Raw genomic sequence first — 19,710 nt, 5'->3', positions numbered from 1 at the left:
CAGGATACGTGTCTTTCGCTTTCTGACTTACTACAAGTTGCGTGATTACTTCTAGACTCATCTATGGTGATGCAAATGGCATTGTGTCATTGTTTTCCTTGGCTAATATTCCATCTGTACGTGGACCAGTTTTTCTTTGTCCACTCACCTGTTGATGGACTTTTTGGTTGCTTCCATGTCTTGGTTATTGTAACACTGCTGAAGTGCACATTTGCCTGCCTGTGTCTTTCAACTGTGTCTTCTTCGGTTATAGGCCCAGGAGAGGGCCTGTTGAATCATATGGTAGCAAAATGTTTACTTTGTAAAGGCGTCTCCATTCTGTTCTCATTAGTGGCTCTTACCAGGTTATGTTCCACTTAAATTTGGGGGTATGCCCTTGTCCACAACCCTTTCAGCATTTATTGTTTGTAGTTTTTCTGCTGATGTTTATTCTGACAGGTGTGAGCTGACACCTCTTTGAGGTTGGATTTGCATGCATCTCATAATCCCTTGAAATTGAACTTTCAGGCATGTCCTCTTTTTTCTCAAGCTGTGAGTAGCGCTTACCTCTTCAAATGGTTTTCTTGAAGTATGTGTCACATTTTGAAATATTTTGGCCATTACCTCCCTGAAGACATTCTGAGGGCAGGTTTCATTTACAGCCCTCCAGTACTTGTGCATATGAAGTGACCATTAGCACAGGTTTTAAAGCTGCTGTTGCAGGTATCGGCCATTGTGTGGCAGCATTTCTCCTTTCCCCATTCTGGGAATTACGGAAAGAGTCCTTCCTGCCAGTGGTGTTCCTCGGTTATATATTAGAGAGGAATGTGCCCGAACAAACCCCCAAATGCTGATGTCTCCTTACTTACATTTGGTTTCTAAATTGAAATTATATATATATTTTTTGGAGTAATATTCCATTGTGTACATGGACCACTTCTTCTTTGTGCCTTCCTCTGTTGACAGACATTTCTGTTGCTTCCAAGTGTTGGCTGTGGTAAATATTGCTGGAGTGCAGGATTGCCACCCTGTGTCTTTTTGATTCTCATCCTCTCAGGTGGTAGACCCAGCAGTGGGTATGCTTGATTGAATGGTAGCTCAATATTTACCTTATCAAGGCACCACCTTTGTGTTTTCATTACTGGTTCTTACCATGTCCCACATAGAAACGAGGGTGCGCATTTCTCCACAACCCCTTCAGCATTTATTGTTTGCCGAATTTTTGCTGATGGCCATTATGACTGGTGTGAGCTGATAGGTTTTTGTCATTTGGATTTGCATGTCTTTAATAATTCGTAATGTTCAGCATTTTCCCATGCTTTGTTTTCTTTCTGTTACACAAAAACAGAAAAAAACTGTGAGTACAATAAACCACTTGAAGTGGTCTTCTGGGAAGGCTGCCCTGTTTTGAATTTTTTGTCGATTTTTGACCCCAGGATTTTTTTGAGAACAGGTGACATTTACAGGCTTGTAATGAGTGTGAATATTTAGTGACCACAACTACTGGCTTTAAAGGTGCTGTTGGGGGAAACGGCCACAAGGCGGCAGCATTTCTCCATTCCCACAACTGGTTTCTAGGGCAGCACAGCCTTTCTGGAAGTCATGTTCCCAGGTTGTAAATTAGAATGGAATGTGCTAGGAAAAAACCTGTAAGTTAATATTCCATTATTTCTTGTTCGATTTTTTAGTCTTTTTAAATCGAGGTAATATTTAGAATATTGTTTGTCCTAGGTGTATACAATCTGCTTCATTTGTACATTACATATATATATATATACACAAACACACAACAACACACACACACATATGTAATATATTCATGTACAGATACTCTTCCCATGTAAATTATTGCAGAGTGCTCCATTGACCTCCCTTGCTATATGGTCGGTCTCTTTGATAAATGTATTTAGTAGGTATTTGTACACATATGGTAACCCTAATCTTAATTTTCCATACCACCCACCTTTCCATTTACATAAGAATAGTTTGTTTTCTAAGTCTGTGAGTTTCTTTCTCTGTGAAAATGCTATCATTTTTGTCAGTTGTTAGATAACGCCTTTAAGTGATATCATACTATATGTCTTTTTCTTTCTGACTTACGTCATGTTCTGAGATTATATCTAGGCTCATAAATGGTGCCTCAACGAGCAGTGTTTCACTGTTTTCCATGGCTAATATTCCATTATGTACATGGACCACTTCTTCTTTATCCATTCATCCATTGATGGACATTTTGGTTGCTTCCGTGTCTTGGCTATTGTGAAAAATCCTGCAGTGAAGCTGTTGCAGCCTGTGCCTTCTCGACTCTGGTATTTTCAGGTGAGAGGTTCAGCGGTTGACCTGCTGAATGGAATGCTGGCTCAATTTTTACTTTTAAACACAGCTCCTTTCTGTTCTCACTATTGGCTCTTACCACTTTACATCTCACCAGCAGCTAGAGGGTACACAGTTCTCTAAAACCCCTTCAGCATTTATTGTTTGTAGACCTTTGGCTGATGGTAGTTGACGTGTGTGTGATGAAATCTTTTTGTAGGCTAGATTTGCATGAGTTTAAAAACTTATGTTGTTGAGCTTTTATCCATTTTCATTGTTTTTAGAAAAATAATGAGTAAAATTTACCTCTTCATACTATCTCCTTGAAAATTTTGCCAGTTGTGAATTTTTGAGGGCCGTTGTCCTTTACTGTCCTGAGTCCTTGTGAATGTTAAGTGACCGTTAGCTGTGGTTTTAAAGCCGCTCTTGTGGGAAACGGTCACAAGGCGGCAGCATTTCTACATTTCCAACTCTGGGTTTTTGGGGAACAGAGGGTTCCTGGAAATCGTGTTTGTAAGCTGCAAATTAGAGCAGAATGTGCCACGGCAAACTCCCAAGAGCTTATATCTCCTTACTTCTTGTTTGTTTTTTACATTTAATTTTTATTTATTATCACAGCAAATTGGATAAAAATACTGTGTTTTTTCTAGGTGTACGGAATCTGGTTCATTATATCAATGTATTGATCTATTCATCTTTGGATCCTTTCCCGTGTAGGTTATTACAGAGTGTTGAGTACACCTCTTATAGCATTCTATAGGTATTTTGTGATTATATATTTCATATGTATTACTACATGTCTGTTAACCCCCATATCCTAATTCATACATTCCTTACACCTTTCCATTTGGTTAAACATAATTTTGTTTTCTGAGTCTATGAGTGTCCTTCTCTTGGAAATTATTTCATGGGTATCAATTTTTAGGTAACACCTATAAGTGATGTAATAGGATATCTGTCTTTCATTTTCTTTCTTACTTCAGGTAGGGTGATTATTTCTAGATCCTTCTATGGTGATGCCAACAGCATTGTTCCATGCTTTTCCATGGCTAATATTCCATTGTGTACATGGACCACTTCTTCTTGGTGCATTTTTCTGTTGATGGACATTTTGGTTTCTTCCAGCTCTTGGCTATGGTACATGTTGCTACAGTGAAGGATTGCCAGCCTGTGTCTTTTTGATTCAGGTCTACTCAGCGGATAGGCCCATCAGTGGGCCTAGCAGATCACATGGTAGCTCAAGTTTTACCTTTAAACACACCTCCATTTTGTTCTCTGTACTGGCTGTTACCAGGTTACATCCCATCAGCAGCTAGAGGGTACACAGTTCTCTAAAACCCCTTCAGCATTTATACTATGTAGAGTTTTTTGCTGATGATCCTTCTGACGGCTGTGAGGTGAATGTGTTTCTAGACTGGATTTGCATGGCTTTATTAATTCCTGACGTTGAGCGTTTTTCCATGCCTTTTTCTATAACAAAAAAAAAGAGACAGAATATAAAATGTGCATAAAATATGCCTCTTGAAATTGTCGTTTTGAAATATGGATGTCTTTTGAGATTTTTGCTCGATTTACGACCGAAGGATTGTTTTGAGGACAGGTGTCATTTACAGGCCTGCAATTATTTTGACTGTCAAGTAACCATTACAGCTGCAGTTAGAGCTGCTGTTGTGTGAAACGGCCACAAGGCGGCAGCAGTTCTCATTAACCAAATCTGGTTACTAGGGAAACAGAGCCTCCATGGAAGTCCTGTTCTAGGTTGCAAATTAGAATGCAATGGGCCAGGAAAAAGCCCCTTATGTTTATATCTCACTAAATATTGTTCTTTTTTTAAATTTAATTTTCATTGTTTATCACAGCATGTGTGATTACAATGTTTTGCTTGTTTTAGGTGTGCAAGATGTGGTTGTTTTCCACATATACATATCTCTTTTCTTCTTTGGATCCTTTTCCCATTTTAGGTTATGACACAATGTTGAGTAGTCTTCTCTTGGTATTCCGTAGGTCTTTGGTGATTATATACTTCACCTGTGTTTGTAGATCTCTGTTAACTCTGACATCCTAATGTATCCAATCCTCACACCTTTCCATTGGTGAACCATAAGTTTGTTTAATGAATCTCTGATTGCCTTTCTCTGTGGAAATATCTTCACTGGTATCAATTTTTAGGTAACACCTATAAGTGATATCACAGGATACGTGTCTTTCGCTTTCTGACTTACTACAAGTTGCGTGATTACTTCTAGACTCATCTATGGTGATGCAAATGGCATTGTGTCATTGTTTTCCTTGGCTAATATTCCATCTGTACGTGGACCAGTTTTTCTTTGTCCACTCACCTGTTAATGGACTTTTCAGTTGCTTCCATGTCTTGGTTATTGTAACACTGCTGAAAAGCACATTTAGCTGCCTGTGTCTTTCAACTATGTCTTCTTCGGTTATAGGCCCAGGAGAGGGCCTGTTGGATCATATGGTAGCAAAATGTTTACCTTGTAAAGGCGTCTCCATTCTGTTCTCATTAGTGGCTCTTACCAGGTTATGTTCCACTTAAATTTGAGGGTATGCCCTTGTCCACAACCCTTTCAGCATTTATTGTTTGTAGTTTTTCTGCTGATGTTTATTCTGACAGGTGTGAGCTGACACCTCTTTGAGGTTGGATTTGCATGTATCTCATAATCCCTTGAAATTGAACTTTCAGGCATGTCCTCTTTTTTTTCAAGCTGTGAGTAGCGCTTACCTCTTCAAATGGTTTTCTTGAAGTATGTGTCACATTTTGAAATATTTTGGCCATTACCTCCCTGAAGACATTCTGAGGGCAGGTTTCATTTACAGCCCTCCAGTACTTGTGCATATGAAGTGACCATTAGCACAGGTTTTAAAGCTGCTGTTGCAGGTATCGGCCATTGTGCGGCAGCATTTCTCCTTTCCCCATTCTGGGAATTACGGAAAGAGTCCTTCCTGCCAGTGGTGTTCCTCGGTTATATATTAGAGAGGAATGTGCCCGGACAAACCCCCAAATGCTGATGTCTCCTTACTTACATTTGGTTTCTAAATTGAAATTATATATATATTTTTTGGAGTAATATTCCATTGTGTACATGGACCACTTCTTCTTTGTGCCTTCCTCTGTTGACAGACATTTCTGTTGCTTCCAAGTGTTGGCTGTGGTAAATATTGCTGGAGTGCAGGATTGCCACCCTGTGTCTTTTTGATTCTCATCCTCTCAGGTGGTAGACCCAGCAGTGGGTATGCTTGATTGAATGGTAGCTCAATATTTACCTTATCAAGGCACCTCCTTTGTGGTTTCATTACTGGTTCTTACCATGTCCCACATAGAAACGAGGGTGCGCATTTCTCCACAACCCCTTCAGCATTTATTGTTTGCAGAATTTTTGCTGATGGCCATTATGACTGGTGTGAGCTGATAGGTTTTTGTCATTTGGATTTGCATGTCTTTAATAATTCGTAATGTTCAGCATTTTCCCATGCTTTGTTTTCTTTCTGTTACACAAAAACAGAAAAAAACTGTGAGTACAATAAACCACTTGAAGTGGTCTTCTGGGAAGGCTGCCCTGTTTTGAATTTTTCGTCGATTTTTGACCCCAGGATTTTTTTGAGAACAGGTGACATTTACAGGCTTGTAATGAGTGTGAATATTTAGTGACCACAACTACTGGCTTTAAAGGTGCTGTTGGGGGAAACGGCCACAAGGTGGCAGCATTTCTCCATTCCCAAAACTGGTTTCTAGGGCATCACAGCCTTTCTGGAAGTCATGTTCCCAGGTTGTAAATTAGAATGGAATGTGCTAGGAAAAAACCTGTAAGTTAATGTTCCATTATTTCTTTTTCGATTTCTTAGTCTTTTTAAATCGAGGTAATATTTAGAATATTGTTTGTCCTATGTGTATACAATCTGGTTCATTTGTACATTACATATACACACACACACACACACACACACACATATGTAATATATTCATGTACAGATACTCTTCCCATGTAAATTATTGCAGAGTGCTCCATTGAACTCCCTTGCTATATGGTCGGTCTCTTTGATAAATGTATTTAGTAAGTATTTGTACACATATGGTAACCCTAATCTTAATTTTCCATACCACCCACCTTTCCATTTACATAAGAATAGTTTGTTTTCTAAGTCTGTGAGTTTCTTTCTCTGTGAAAATGCTATCATTTTTGTCAGTTGTTAGATAACGCCTTTAAGTGATATCATACTATATGTCTTTTTCTTTCTGACTTACGTCATGTTCTGAGATTATATCTAGGCTCATAAATGGTGCCTCAACGAGCAGTGTTTCACTGTTTTCCATGGCTAATATTCCATTATGTACATGGACCACTTCTTCTTTATCCATTCATCCATTGATGGACATTTTGGTTGCTTCCGTGTCTTGGCTATTGTGAAAAATCCTGCAGTGAAGCTGTTGCAGCCTGTGCCTTCTCGACTCTGGTATTTTCAGGTGAGAGGTTCAGCGGTTGACCTGCTGAATGGAATGCTGGCTCAATTTTTACTTTTAAACACAGCTCCTTTCTGTTCTCACTATTGGCTCTTACCACTTTACATCTCACCAGCAGCTAGAGGGTACACAGTTCTCTAAAACCCCTTCAGCATTTATTGTTTGTAGACCTTTGGCTGATGGTAGTTGATGTGTGTGTGTTGAAATCTTTTTGTAGGCTAGATTTGCATGAGTTTAAAAATTTATGTTGTAGAGCTTTTATCCACTTTCCTTGTTTTTAGAAAAATAATGAGTAAAATTTACCTCTTCATACTATCTCCTTGAAAATTTTGCCAGTTGTGAATTTTTGAGGGCAGTTGTCCTTTACTGTCCTGAGTCCTTGTGAATGTTAAGTGACCGTTAGCTGTGGTTTTAAAGCCGCTCTTGTGGGAAACGGCCACAAGGCGGCAGCATTTCTACATTTCCAACTCTGGGTTTTTGGGCAACAGAGGGTTCCTGGAAATCGTGTTTGTAAGCTGCAAATTAGAGCAGAATGTGCCACGGCAAACTCCCAAGAGCTTATATCTCCTTACTTCTTGTTTGTTTTTTACATTTAATTTTTATTTATTATCACAGCAAATTGGATAAAAATACTGTGTTTTATCTAGGTGTACGGAATCTGGTTCATTATATCAATGTATTGATCTCTTCATCTTTGGATCCTTTCCCGTGTAGGTTATTACAGAGTGTTGAGTACACCTCTTTTAGCATTCTATAGGTATTTTGTGATTATATATTTCATATGTATTACTACATGTCTGTTAACCCCCATATCCTAATTCATACATTCCTTACACCTTTCCATTTGGTTAAACATAATTTGGTTTTCTGAATCTATGAGTGTCCTTCTCTTGGAAATTATTTCATGGGTATCAATTTTTAGGTAACACCTATAAGTGATGTAATAGGATATCTGTCTTTCGTTTTCTTTCTTACTTCAGGTAGGGTGATTATCTCTAGATCCTTCTATGGTGGTGCCAACAGCATTGCTCCATGCTTTTCCATGGCTAATATTCCATTGTGTACATGGACCACTTCTTCTTGGTGCATTTTTCTGTTGATGGACATTTTGGTTTCTTCCAGCTCTTGGCTATGGTACATGTTGCTGCAGTGAAGGATTGCCAGCCTGTGTCTTTTTGATTCAGGTCTACTCTGTGGATAGGCCCATCAGTGGGGCTACCAGATCACAGAGTAGCTCAAGTTTTACCTTTAAACACACCTCCATTTTGTTCTCTGTACTGGCTGTTACCAGGTTACATCCCATCAGCAGCTAGAGGGTACACAGTTCTCTAAAACCCCTTCAGCATTTATACTATGTAGAGTTTTTTGCTGATGATCCTTCTGACGGCTGTGAGTTGAATGTGTTTCTAGACTGGATTTGCATGGCTTTATTAATTCCTGACGTTGAGCGTTTTTCCATGCCTTTTTCTATAACAAAAAAAAAGAGACAGAATATAAAATGTGCATAAAATATGCCTCTTGAAATTGTCGTTTTGAAATATGGATGTCTTTTGAGATTTTTGCTCGATTTACGACCGAAGGATTGTTTTGAGGACAGGTGTCATTTACAGGCCTGCAATTATTTTGACTCTCAAGTAACCATTACAGCTGCAGTTAGAGCTGCTGTTGTGTGAAACGGCCACAAGGCGGCAGCAGTTCTCATTAACCAAATCTGGTTACTAGGGAAACAGAGCCTCAATGGAAGTCCTGTTCTAGGTTGCAAATTAGAATGCAATGGGCCAGGAAAAAGCCCCTTATGTTTATATCTCACTAAATATTGTTCTTTTTTTAAATTTAATTTTCATTGTTTATCACAGCAAGTGTGATTACAATGTTTTGCTTGTTTTAGGTGTGCACGATGTGGTTGTTTTCCACATATACATATCTCTTTTCTTCTTTGGATCCTTTTCCCATTTTAGGTTATGACACAATGTTGAGTAGTCTTCTCTTGGTATTCCGTAGGTCTTTGGTGATTATATACTTCACCTGTGTTTGTAGATCTCTGTTAACTCTGACATCCTAATGTATCCAATCCTCACACCTTTCCATTGGTGAACCATAAGTTTGTTTAATGAATCTGTGATTGCCTTTCTCTGTGGAAATATCTTCACTGGTATCAATTTTTAGGTAACACCTATAAGTGATATCACAGGATACGTGTCTTTCACTTTCTGACTTACTACAAGTTGCGTGATTACTTCTAGACTCATCTATGGTGATGCAAATGGCATTGTGTCATTGTTTTCCTTGGCTAATATTCCATCTGTACGTGGACCAGTTTTTCTTTGTCCACTCACCTGTTGATGGACTTTTTGGTTGCTTCCATGTCTTGGTTATTGTAACACTGCTGAAATGCACATTTGCCTGCCTGTGTCTTTCAATTATGTCTTCTTCGGTTATAGGCCCAGGAGAGGGCCTGTTGGATCATATGGTAGCAAAATGTTTACCTTGTAAAGGCGTCTCCATTCTGTTCTCATTAGTGGCTCTTACCAGGTTATGTTCCACTTAAATTTGAGGGTATGCCCTTGTCCACAACCCTTTCAGCAATTATTGTTTGTAGTTTTTCTGCTGATGTTTATTCTGACAGGTGTGAGCTGACACCTCTTTGAGGTTGGATTTGCATGCATCTCATAATCCCTTGAAATTGAACTTTCAGGCATGTCCTCTTTTTTTTTCAAGCTGTGAGTAGCGCTTACCTCTTCAAATGGTTTTCTTGAAGTATGTGTCACATTTTGAAATATTTTGGCCATTACCTCCCTGAAGACATTCTGAGGGCAGGTTTCATTTACAGCCCTCCAGTACTTGTGCATATGAAGTGACCATTAGCACAGGTTTTAAAGCTGCTGTTGCAGGTATCGGCCATGGTGCGGCAGCATTTCTCCTTTCCCCATTCTGGGAATTACGGAAAGAGTCCTTCCTGCCAGTGGTGTTCTTCAGTGGTATATTAGAGAGGAATGTGCCCGGACAATCCCCCAAAAGCTGATGTCTCCTTACTTACGTTTGGTTTCTAAATTGAAATTATATATTTTTTTTTATTGGAGTAATATTCCATTGTGTACATGGACCACTTCTTCTTTGTGCCTTCCTCTGTTGACAGACATTTTTGTTGCTTCCAAGTGTTGGCTGTGGTAAATATTGCTGGAGTGCAGGATTGCCACCCTGTGTCTTTTTGATTCTCATCCTCTCAGGTGATAGGCCCAGCAGTGGGTATGCTTGATTGAATGGTATCTCAATATTTACCTTATCAAGGCACCTCCTTTGTGGTTTCATTACTGGTTCTTACCATGTCCCACTGAGAAACGAGGGTGCACATTTCTCCACAACCCCTTCAGCATTTATTGTTTGCAGAATTTTTGCTGATGGCCATTATGACTGGTGTGAGCTGATAGGTTTTTGTCATTTGGATTTGCATGTCTTTAATAATTCGTAATGTTCAGCATTTTCCCATGCTTTGTTTTCTTTCTGTTACACAAAAACAGAAAAAAACTGTGAGTACAATAAACCACTTGAAGTGGTCTTCTGGGAAGGCTGCCCTGTTTTGAATTTTTCGTCGATTTTTGATCCCAGGATTTTTTTGAGAACAGGTGACATTTACAGGCTTGTAATGAGTGTGAATATTTAGTGACCACTACTACTGGCTTTAAAGGTGCTGTTGGGGGAAACGGCCACAAGGCGGCAGCATTTCTCCATTCCCACAACTGGTTTCTAGGGCAGCACAACATTTCTGGAAGTTGTGTTCCCAGGTTGTAAACTAGAATGGAATGTGCTAGGAAAAAAACCCGTAAGTTAATATTCCATTATTTCTTGTTCGATTTCTTAGTCTTTTTAAATCGAGGTAATATTTAGAGTATTGTTTGTCCTAGGTGTATACAATCTGGTTCATTTGTACATTACATATATATATACACACACACACACATATGTAATATATTCATGTACAGATACTCTTCCCATGTAAATTATTGCAGAGTGCTCCATTGACCTCCCTTGCTATATGGTCGGTCTCTTTGATAAATGTATTTAGTAAGTATTTGTACACATATGGTAACCCTAATCTTAATTTTCCATACCACCCACCTTTCCATTTACATAAGAATAGTTTGTTTTCTAAGTCTGTGAGTTTCTTTCTCTGTGAAAATGTTATCATTTTTGTCAGTTGTTAGATAACGCCTTTAAGTGATATCATACTATATGTCTTTTTCTTTCTGACTTACGGCATGTTCTGAGATTATATCTAGGCTCATAAATGGTGCCTCAACGAGCAGTGTTTCACTGTTTTCCATGGCTAATATTCCATTATGTACATGGACAACTTCTTCTTTATCCATTCATCCATTGATGGACATTTTGGTTGCTTCCGTGTCTTGGCTATTGTGAAAAATCCTGCAGTGAAGCTGTTGCAGCCTGTGCCTTCTCGACTCTGTTATTTTCAGGTGAGAGGTTCAGCGGTTGACCTGCTGAATGGAATGCTGGCTCAATTTTTACTTTTAAACACAGCTCCTTTCTGTTCTCACTATTGGCTCTTACCACTTTACATCTCACCAGCAGTTAGAGGGTACACAGTTCTCTAAAACCCCTTCAGCATTTATTGTTTGTAGACCTTTGGCTGATGGTAGTTGACGTGTGTGTGTTGAAATCTTTTTGTAGGCTAGATTTGCATGAGTTTAAAAATTTATGTTGTAGAGCTTTTATCCATTTTCCTTGTTTTTAGAAAAATAATGAGTAAAATTTACCTCTTCATACTATCTCCTTGAAAATTTTGCCAGTTGTGAATTTTTGAGGGCAGTTGTCCTTTACTGTCCTGAGTCCTTGTGAATGTTAAGTGACCGTTAGCTGTGGTTTTAAAGCCGCTCTTGTGGGAAACGGCCACAAGGCGGCAGCATTTCTACATTTCCAACTCTGGGTTTTTGGGCAACAGAGGGTTCCTGGAAATCGTGTTTGTAAGCTGCAAATTAGAGCAGAATGTGCCACGGCAAACTCCCAAGAGCTTATATCTCCTTACTTCTTGTTTGTTTTTTACATTTAATTTTTATTTATTATCACAGCAAATTGGATAAAAATACTGTGTTTTTTCTAGGTGTACGGAATCTGGTTCATTATATCAATGTATTGATCTCTTCATCTTTGGATCCTTTCCCGTGTAGGTTATTACAGAGTGTTGAGTACACCTCTTTTAGCATTCTATAGGTATTTTGTGATTATATATTTCATATGTATTACTACATGTCTGTTAACCCCCATATCCTAATTCATACATTCCTTACACCTTTCCATTTGGTTAAACATAATTTGGTTTTCTGAATCTATGAGTGTCCTTCTCTTGGAAATTATTTCATGGGTATCAATTTTTAGGTAACACCTATAAGTGATGTAATAGGATATCTGTCTTTCGTTTTCTTTCTTACTTCAGGTAGGGTGATTATCTCTAGATCCTTCTATGGTGGTGCCAACAGCATTGTTCCATGCTTTTCCATGGCTAATATTCCATTGTGTACATGGACCACTTCTTCTTGGTGCATTTTTCTGTTGATGGACATTTTGGTTTCTTCCAGCTCTTGGCTATGGTACATGTTGCTGCAGTGAAGGATTGCCAGCCTGTGTCTTTTTGATTCAGGTCTACTCAGCGGATAGGCCCATCAGTGGGCCTACCAGATCACATGGTAGCTCAAGTTTTACCTTTAAACACACCTCCATTTTGTTCTCTGTACTGGCTGTTACCAGGTTACATCCCATCAGCAGCTAGAGGGTACACAGTTCTCTAAAACCCCTTCAGCATTTATACTATGTAGAGTTTTTTGCTGATGATCCTTCTGACGGCTGTGAGGTGAATGTGTTTCTAGACTGGATTTGCATGGCTTTATTAATTCCTGACGTTGAGCGTTTTTCCATGCCTTTTTCTATAACAAAAAAAAAAGAGACAGAATATAAAATGTGCATAAAATATGCCTCTTGAAATTGTCGTTTTGAAATATGGATGTCTTTTGAGATTTTTGCTCGATTTACGACCGAAGGATTGTTTTGAGGACAGGTGTCATTTACAGGCCTGCAATTATTTTGACTGTCAAGTAAGCATTACAGCTGCAGTTAGAGCTGCTGTTGTGTGAAACGGCCACAAGGCGGCAGCAGTTCTCATTAACCAAATCTGGTTACTAGGGAAACAGAGCCTCAATGGAAGTCCTGTTCTAGGTTGCAAATTAGAATGCAATGGGCCAGGAAAAAGCCCCTTATGTTTATATCTCACTAAATATTGTTCTTTTTTTAAATTTAATTTTCATTGTTTATCACAGCAAGTGTGATTACAATGTTTTGCTTGTTTTAGGTGTGCAAGATGTGGTTGTGTTCCACATATACATATCTCTTTTCTTCTTTGGATCCTTTTCCCATTTTAGGTTATGACACAATGTTGAGTAGTCTTCTCTTGGTATTCCGTAGGTCTTTGGTGATTATATACTTCACCTGTGTTTGTAGATCTCTGTTAACTCTGACATCCTAATGTATCCAATCCTCACACCTTTCCATTGGTGAACCATAAGTTTGTTTAATGAATCTGTGATTGCCTTTCTCTGTGGAAATATCTTCACTGGTATCAATTTTTAGGTAACACCTATAAGTGATATCACAGGATACGTGTCTTTCGCTTTCTGACTTACTACAAGTTGCGTGATTACTTCTAGACTCATCTATGGTGATGCAAATGGCATTGTGTCATTGTTTTCCTTGGCTAATATTCCATCTGTACGTGGACCAGTTTTTCTTTGTCCACTCACCTGTTGATGGACTTTTTGGTTGCTTCCATGTCTTGGTTATTGTAACACTGCTGAAGTGCACATTTGCCTGCCTGTGTCTTTCAACTGTGTCTTCTTCGGTTATAGGCCCAGGAGAGGGCCTGTTGAATCATATGGTAGCAAAATGTTTACTTTGTAAAGGCGTCTCCATTCTGTTCTCATTAGTGGCTCTTACCAGGTTATGTTCCACTTAAATTTGGGGGTATGCCCTTGTCCACAACCCTTTCAGCATTTATTGTTTGTAGTTTTTCTGCTGATGTTTATTCTGACAGGTGTGAGCTGACACCTCTTTGAGGTTGGATTTGCATGCATCTCATAATCCCTTGAAATTGAACTTTCAGGCATGTCCTCTTTTTTCTCAAGCTGTGAGTAGCGCTTACCTCTTCAAATGGTTTTCTTGAAGTATGTGTCACATTTTGAAATATTTTGGCCATTACCTCCCTGAAGACATTCTGAGGGCAGGTTTCATTTACAGCCCTCCAGTACTTGTGCATATGAAGTGACCATTAGCACAGGTTTTAAAGCTGCTGTTGCAGGTATCGGCCATTGTGTGGCAGCATTTCTCCTTTCCCCATTCTGGGAATTACGGAAAGAGTCCTTCCTGCCAGTGGTGTTCCTCGGTTATATATTAGAGAGGAATGTGCCCGAACAAACCCCCAAATGCTGATGTCTCCTTACTTACATTTGGTTTCTAAATTGAAATTATATATATATTTTTTGGAGTAATATTCCATTGTGTACATGGACCACTTCTTCTTTGTGCCTTCCTCTGTTGACAGACATTTCTGTTGCTTCCAAGTGTTGGCTGTGGTAAATATTGCTGGAGTGCAGGATTGCCACCCTGTGTCTTTTTGATTCTCATCCTCTCAGGTGGTAGACCCAGCAGTGGGTATGCTTGATTGAATGGTAGCTCAATATTTACCTTATCAAGGCACCACCTTTGTGTTTTCATTACTGGTTCTTACCATGTCCCACATAGAAACGAGGGTGCGCATTTCTCCACAACCCCTTCAGCATTTATTGTTTGCCGAATTTTTGCTGATGGCCATTATGACTGGTGTGAGCTGATAGGTTTTTGTCATTTGGATTTGCATGTCTTTAATAATTCGTAATGTTCAGCATTTTCCCATGCTTTGTTTTCTTTCTGTTACACAAAAACAGAAAAAAACTGTGAGTACAATAAACCACTTGAAGTGGTCTTCTGGGAAGGCTGCCCTGTTTTGAATTTTTTGTCGATTTTTGACCCCAGGATTTTTTTGAGAACAGGTGACATTTACAGGCTTGTAATGAGTGTGAATATTTAGTGACCACAACTACTGGCTTTAAAGGTGCTGTTGGGGGAAACGGCCACAAGGCGGCAGCATTTCTCCATTCCCACAACTGGTTTCTAGGGCAGCACAGCCTTTCTGGAAGTCATGTTCCCAGGTTGTAAATTAGAATGGAATGTGCTAGGAAAAAACCTGTAAGTTAATATTCCATTATTTCTTGTTCGATTTTTTAGTCTTTTTAAATCGAGGTAATATTTAGAATATTGTTTGTCCTAGGTGTATACAATCTGCTTCATTTGTACATTACATATATATATATATATACACAAACACACAACAACACACACACACATATGTAATATATTCATGTACAGATACTCTTCCCATGTAAATTATTGCAGAGTGCTCCATTGACCTCCCTTGCTATATGGTCGGTCTCTTTGATAAATGTATTTAGTAGGTATTTGTACACATATGGTAACCCTAATCTTAATTTTCCATACCACCCACCTTTCCATTTACATAAGAATAGTTTGTTTTCTAAGTCTGTGAGTTTCTTTCTCTGTGAAAATGCTATCATTTTTGTCAGTTGTTAGATAACACCTATAAGTGATATCATACTATATGTCTTTTTCTTTCTGACTTACGGCATGTTCTGAGATTATATCTAGGCTCATAAATGGTGCCTCAACGAGCAGTGTTTCACTGTTTTCCATGGCTAATATTCCATTATGTACATGGACCACTTCTTCTTTATCCATTCATGCATTGATGGACATGTTGGTTGCTTCCGTGTCTTGGCTATTGTGAAAAATCCTGCAGTGAAGCTGTTGCAGCCTGTGCCTTCTCGACTCTGGTATTTTCAGGTGAGAGTTTCAGTGGTTGACCTGCTGAATGGAATGCTGGCTCAATTTTTACTTTTAAACACAGCTCCTTTCTGTTCTCACTATTGGCTCTTACCACTTTACATCTCACCAGCAGCTAGAGGGTACACAGTTCTCTAAAACCCCTTCAGCATTTATTGTTTGTAGACCTTTGGCTGATGGTAGTTGACGTGTGTGTGTTGAAATCTTTTTGTAGGCTAGATTTGCATGAGTTTAAAAATTTATGTTGTAGAGCTTTTATCCATTTTCCTTGTTTTTAGAAAAATAATGAGTAAAATTTACCTCTTCATACTATCTCCTTGAAAATTTTGCCAGTTGTGTATTTTTGAGGGCAGTTGTCCTTTACTGTCCTGAGTCCTTGTGAATGTTAAGTGACCGTTAGCTGTGGTTTTAAAGCCGCTCTTGTGGGAAACGGCCACAAGGTGGCAGCATTTCTACATTTCCAACTCTGGGTTTTTGGGCAACAGAGGGTTCCTGGAAATCGTGTTTGTAAGCTGCAAATTAGAGCAGAATGTGCCACGGCAAACTCCCAAGAGCTTATATCTCCTTACTTCTTGTTTGTTTTTTACATTTAATTTTTATTTATTATCACAGCAAATTGGATAAAAATACTGTGTTTTTTCTGGGTGTACGGAATCTGATTCATTATATCAATGTATTTATCTATTCATCTTTGGATCCTTTCCCGTGTAGGTTATTACAGAGTGTTGAGTACACCTCTTTTAGCATTCTATAGGTATTTTGTGATTATATATTTCATATGTATTACTACATGTCTGTTAACCCCCATATCCTAATTCATACATTCCTTACACCTTTCCATTTGGTTAAACATAATTTGGTTTTCTGAATCTATGAGTGTCCTTCTCTTGGAAATTATTTCATGGATATCTATTTTTAGGTAACACCTATAAGTGATATCACAGGATACGTGTCTTTCGCTTTCTGACTTACTACAAGTTGCGTGATTACTTCTAGACTCATCTATGGTGATGCAAATGGCATTGTGTCATTGTTTTCCTTGGCTAATAGTCCATCTGTACGTGGACCAGTTTTTCTTTGTCCACTCACCTGTTGATGGACTTTTCGGTTGCTTCCATGTCTTGGTTATTGTAACACTGCTGAAAAGCACATTTACCTGCCTGTGTCTTTCAACTATGTCTTCTTCGGTTATAGGCCCAGGAGAGGGCCTGTTGGATCATATGGTAGCAAAATGTTTACCTTGTAAAGGCGTCTCCATTCTGTTCTCATTAGTGGCTCTTACCAGGTTATGTTCCACTTAAATTTGAGGGTATGCCCTTGTCCACAACCCTTTCAGCATTTATTGTTTGTAGTTTTTCTGCTGATGTTTATTCTGACAGGTGTGAGCTGACACCTCTTTGAGGTTGGATTTGCATGCATCTCATAATCCCTTGAAATTGAACTTTCAGGCATGTCCTCTTTTTTTTCAAGCTGTGAGTAGCACTTACCTCTTCAAATGGTTTTCTTGAAGTATGTGTCACATTTTGAAATATTTTGGCCATTACCTCCCTGAAGACATTCTGAGGGCAGGTTTCATTTACAGCCCTCCAGTACTTGTGCATATGAAGTGACCATTAGCACAGGTTTTAAAGCTGCTGTTGCAGGTATCGGCCATTGTGCGGCAGCATTTCTCCTTTCCCCATTCTGGGAATTACGGAAAGAGTCCTTCCTGCCAGTGGTGTTCCTCAGTTGTATGTTAGAGAGGAATGTGCCCGGATAAACCCCCAAAAGCTGATGTCTCCTTACTTACGTTTGGTTTCTAAATTGAAATTTTATATATATTTTTTGGAGTAATATTCCATTGTGTACATGGACCACTTCTTCTTTGTGCCTTCCTCTGTTGACAGACATTTTTGTTGCTTCCAAGTGTTGGCTGTGGTAAATATTGCTGGAGTGCAGGATTGCCACCCTGTGTCTTTTTGATTCTCATCCTCTCAGGTGATAGGCCCAGCAGTGGGTATGCTTGATTGAATGGTAGCTCAATATTTACCTTATCAAGGCACCTCCTTTGTGGTTTCATTACTGGTTCTAACCATGTCCCACTTAGAAACGAGGGTGTGCATTTCTCCACAACCCCTTCAGCATTTATTGTTTGCAGAATTTTTGCTGATGGCCATTATGACTGGTGTGAGCTGATAGGTTTTTGTCATTTGGATTTGCATGTCTTTAATAATTCCTAATGTTCAGCATTTTTCCATGCTTTGTTTTCTTTCTGTTAAACAAAAACAGAAAAAAACTGTGAGTACAATAAACCACTTGAAGTGGTCTTCTGGGAAGGCTGCCCTGTTTTGAATTTTTCGTCGGTTTTTGACCCCAGGAATTATTTGAGAACAGGTGACACTTACAGGCTTGTAATGAGTGTGAATATTTAGTGACCACTACTACTGGCTTTAAAGGTGCTGTTGGGGGAAACGGCCACAAGGCGGCAGCATTTCTCCGTTCCCACAACTGGTTTCTAGGGCAGCACAACATTTCTGGAAGTTTTGTTCCCAGGTTGTAAATTAGAATGGAATGTGCTAGGAAAAAACCCAGTAAGTTAATATTCCATTATTTCTTGTTCGATTTTTTAGTCTTTTTAAATCGAGGTAATATTTAGAATATTGTTTGTCCTAGGTTTATACAATCTGGTTCATTTGTACATTACATATATATATACACACACACACACACACACACACACACATATGTAATATATTCATGTACAGATACTCTTCCCATGTAAATTATTGCAGAGTGCTCCATTGACCTCCCTTGCTATATGGTCGGTCTCTTTGATAAATGTATTTAGTAGGTATTTGTACACATATGGTAACCCTAATCTTAATTTTCCATACCACCCACCTTTCCATTTACATAAGAATAGTTTGTTTTCTAAGTCTGTGAGTTTCTTTCTCTGTGAAAATGCTATCATTTTTGTCAGTTGTTAGATAACACCTATAAGTGATATCATACTATATGTCTTTTTCTTTCTGACTTACGGCATGTTCTGAGATTATATCTAGGCTCATAAATGGTGCCTCAACGAGCAGTGTTTCACTGTTTTCCATGGCTAATATTCCATTATGTACATGGACCACTTCTTCTTTATCCATTCATGCATTGATGGACATGTTGGTTGCTTCCGTGTCTTGGCTATTGTGAAAAATCCTGCAGTGAAGCTGTTGCAGCCTGTGCCTTCTCGACTCTGGTATTTTCAGGTGAGAGTTTCAGTGGTTGACCTGCTGAATGGAATGCTGGCTCAATTTTTACTTTTAAACACAGCTCCTTTCTGTTCTCACTATTGGCTCTTACCACTTTACATCTCACCAGCAGCTAGAGGGTACACAGTTCTCTAAAACCCCTTCAGCATTTATTGTTTGTAGACCTTTGGCTGATGGTAGTTGACGTGTGTGTGTTGAAATCTTTTTGTAGGCTAGATTTGCATGAGTTTAAAAATTTATGTTGTAGAGCTTTTATCCATTTTCCTTGTTTTTAGAAAAATAATGAGTAAAATTTACCTCTTCATACTATCTCCTTGAAAATTTTGCCAGTTGTGTATTTTTGAGGGCAGTTGTCCTTTACTGTCCTGAGTCCTTGTGAATGTTAAGTGACCGTTAGCTGTGGTTTTAAAGCCGCTCTTGTGGGAAACGGCCACAAGGTGGCAGCATTTCTACATTTCCAACTCTGGGTTTTTGGGCAACAGAGGGTTCCTGGAAATCGTGTTTGTAAGCTGCAAATTAGAGCAGAATGTGCCACGGCAAACTCCCAAGAGCTTATATCTCCTTACTTCTTGTTTGTTTTTTACATTTAATTTTTATTTATTATCACAGCAAATTGGATAAAAATACTGTGTTTTTTCTGGGTGTACGGAATCTGATTCATTATATCAATGTATTTATCTATTCATCTTTGGATCCTTTCCCGTGTAGGTTATTACAGAGTGTTGAGTACACCTCTTTTAGCATTCT

This window comes from Pseudorca crassidens, chromosome 4 (assembly GCF_039906515.1).
Source record: "Pseudorca crassidens isolate mPseCra1 chromosome 4, mPseCra1.hap1, whole genome shotgun sequence".
NCBI classification, from domain to species: Eukaryota; Metazoa; Chordata; class Mammalia; order Artiodactyla; family Delphinidae; genus Pseudorca; species Pseudorca crassidens.
This window is presented reverse-complemented; position numbering follows the sequence as displayed.